This window comes from Heptranchias perlo, chromosome 37, assembly GCF_035084215.1.
Source record: "Heptranchias perlo isolate sHepPer1 chromosome 37, sHepPer1.hap1, whole genome shotgun sequence".
In the NCBI taxonomy this organism is placed as follows: domain Eukaryota; kingdom Metazoa; phylum Chordata; class Chondrichthyes; order Hexanchiformes; family Hexanchidae; genus Heptranchias; species Heptranchias perlo.
In genome coordinates, this window is record NC_090361.1 from 10,507,096 (window position 1) to 10,510,476 (window position 3,381).

Genomic DNA, 3,381 nt, shown 5'->3' on the forward strand with positions numbered 1-3,381 from the left:
GAAAAGAGAAAATAATCGGGGGGGGGGGGGGGGGGGAAGGTGGGGGGCATCCGTACCAAATACCCCCCCCCCCCCCCAACAATAATGCTAGGAAAGTTAAAAAAAAAACACAAGCATTATTTACCGGTTCTTCCTGTATCCCTTTATTATGAATGAAGTGTAATCAATATCATCTCCACTTTATACATTACATTCCAATCTGTAAGACATTCAGTACAGAGTTAGCAGGCACTTCACTGAATTCCAAACATTCCCCCCTCACCTCCATCACCAAAGTCATAGTCAGTACACGGGGCACAGATGGAAATAACAGGCATCATACAGCAAAATGCAAGACCATCTCGCCCACTGTAACCTCACCTCAGTGAGTAACTTCACCCAGATCGGTCCGGATATACTGCCTTAATAACTGCCCCATTCCCAAGTTAGAGTGTTTAGGATGATTTCCATTTCAGATATAGAGAATTAGTGTGGGCTCTTCCACAAACAGGGATGAAGAGCTGGGGACAATTTTTTTTCCCTTCTGGTTACTCAACGGGTCTGAATTAATTAAAGCGCGCGCACAAATCTTTGGGCCTCTCTCAGCTGGATCGGAGTTGCTGCAACAGAGTGAGATTTTTGTGCAGCAACACAGGCACAAACCGCCCTCCCAGCCACAGTAACTATCGAAGGTGGCGGATTAGCCAAGTGAGAGATGTCCATTTTAATTGAATGATTCAAGAGCTATGCTGGGAGGGGCTATCATCGGCCTTCTTATCAGGGCATGGAAAGGACATTCCTCCCCCTTGCAATGCAAAACTTTTACCAATACCCTAGATTTGACAGCACCTGACCCACAAGGGGGAAAGGCAGCTGGTCAGGGCAATACTTGTAATATCACTCTGTGTACAGTCAGTGCGTGGTCAAACTGCATGTACTGCAAACTGCCTGGGTTGAAGGTTACGGGGGTGGGGGGGGTCAGTAGGCTCGAGCTGAACTGCATCCACTGTCTCAATGGCTGTTCCTTTCTAATATCGGCAGACTTTGCTTTGCAGTGTTTCCAGTTAGGGTAGGCTTGGGAAGAAAAGGGAGGAATCACCCAGAGCTGCTCTCGAATGGAACCTGGGACAGATCACCTGTGACCCCCCTCCCCACCCTTTAGTTGGACAATGACGACCAGCGTAGGGGAAGTAACTAAAATATATTTGCAATTTGAAAAAAAATGAAGGCATTGCATCGTTATCGTCTGAACAGGAGCACATCAGAACAGGTTTCGTTCTGACCACATTTACTCCTCATGGTCAGATTATTAAAGGTAATCCACTCTATAAACTAACCCAGTCCTGGTAAATGAGCTCCCACACTGTCTGCTCATTAAACAGTCTTCCCCTATTACTGAAATGCTAAGTGTTATTTCTCATACTAAACATGTGTTTGAAATTCTCTCCCTAAATTCATCAGTGTTTAACAAGTCTGTTGACCAGGTCCCACCCTCCGCCCCATGATCGGGCTCCACCCCCACTGAACCAGACCCCGCCTCTTGACCAGGCTCCACCCCCTAATGACCGGGCTCCGCCCACCATGCTAGCCATGCTCCGCCCCCTCCAATCCCCTTCACCGCCTCTTCCCCACCCAATACCATTGCTAGGAGTGTCACATTTTCTAGATGTGTGCTGGTTATTGGGCGACTTCATCAGCTCCTGCCCGTCAAAATTATTGCAGGCAAATAGAGAAAGTGTGAAAACTGGAAATCTGAAAATGATGCAAACACACAACAGGTTGGTCAGCATCTGAAAGGATGGGTCATTGTTTCAGGTGGGACCCCTGCCTCAGCTCCGATCAGAGGTTCTACCTGAAACATTAAGCTTATGGTCTCTTTCAGTTGCAGAGTGACCTGCTGTGCTTTTTGCATAGAGGAGCTGCTAGTTCGGCTGTAAACAGAAAATGCTGCAAACACACAACAGGTCCAACGGTGCCTGAAGAAAGAGAAGCAGTCAAACACCTTACATTAAATATAACAAATATACAAATACGTCACAAGTGTTAATGGTTCAGGTGCAGATCCTTCATCGGCGCTGGCTCTGAAAAAGAGTCTGTTATCCTTCTGTTTCTCTTACAGATGCTTTACAAATCACTGGTTAGACCTCAGCTAGGGTATTGTGTCCAATTTGGGCACCACACTTCAGAAAATATGTCAAGACCTTGCAGAGGGTGCAGAGAAGATTCATCAGAATGGTATCAGGGGTGAGGGACTTCAGTTATGTGGAGAAACTAGAGAAGCTGGGATTATTCTCCTTACAGCAGAGTAGGTTAATGGAAGATTTAATAGAGGTGTTCAAAATCATTAAGGGTTTTGACAGAGTAGATAGGGAGAAATTGTTTCGACTGGCAGAAGGGTCAGTAACCAGATGACACAGATTTAAGATAATTGGCAAAAAAAGCCAGAGGGGAGATAAAAATTTTTTTAAAACTCTGAGTGGTTACAATCTGGTATACACTGCCTGAAAGGGACATGGAAAAAGGAAAAATTTGTATGGCTACAGGGAAAGAGCGAAGGAGTGGGGCTAATTGGATAACTCTTTCAAAGAGTCGATACAGGTACGATGGGCTGAATGGCCTCCTTCTGTGCTGTACGATTCAATGATTCTATGCTGACCGACCAGTTGTGCACGTCCAGCATTTTCTTTATATTTCAGATTTGCAGCATCCATCAAAAATGTTTTCCCTCCTCCTTTTCTCGGTTTGACAAACATTGTACAACTCCTGCTAATGCTGTTCCCGGTGGGTGAGAGGGGACTGTGAGAGTCAACTGACAGCTCGACAGTCTCACTCCTCTTGTTTGGGTGTGAAAGAGAGTTGGTAGCACTTAGCTCTAACCAGCTGTTTGAAGCTCAGTACCAGAGGAACAAGAGGCCACAGAGACACCAGGAAATGCGAAGATACACTCTTCATTCAGAACAGACTTTCTTTCAAGAACCGATGCATGAAAGGCTGTTCGGTTTCCTCACCGGGGGGGTGGGCGGGATGTACTTTTTGTGGGATAAAGTGTGCCCATCAACCTGGGCCAGGTGGGCACAGGTCCAGCAGAGAATTCTGGTATTTAAGCTTTTTCAGAGAGGAGACAACAATAAGAAGCACTTCCTATAACACTGCAGTAAATTAGAAGCCCAACCACACTGTGGCCTATATAAAGGATGTGGTTTGACCCCCATCTCCAACATCTGGACCACTATTCCCCCAAAGCCCCAACGGCAGTCCAGATAGATATTTGTGTATAATATAAATATGCGCATGTATATACATACACATGTACATATCTTCGTAATTGTACATGCTATATTCTGAGGCACTGTCCCTTACTGGAAATGCTGCGATTGTCTATCAGAATACATTGTAATGCCA

At 45.6% G+C, this 3,381-nt stretch overlaps 1 protein-coding gene across 2 annotated transcripts in view; it reads right to left on the reverse strand.

The window, feature by feature from the left end:
• cc2d1a (coiled-coil and C2 domain containing 1A) overlaps positions 1-3,381 on the reverse strand; it is a 109,754-nt gene that overhangs the window by 40,161 nt on the left and 66,212 nt on the right. The window lies entirely within an intron of this gene.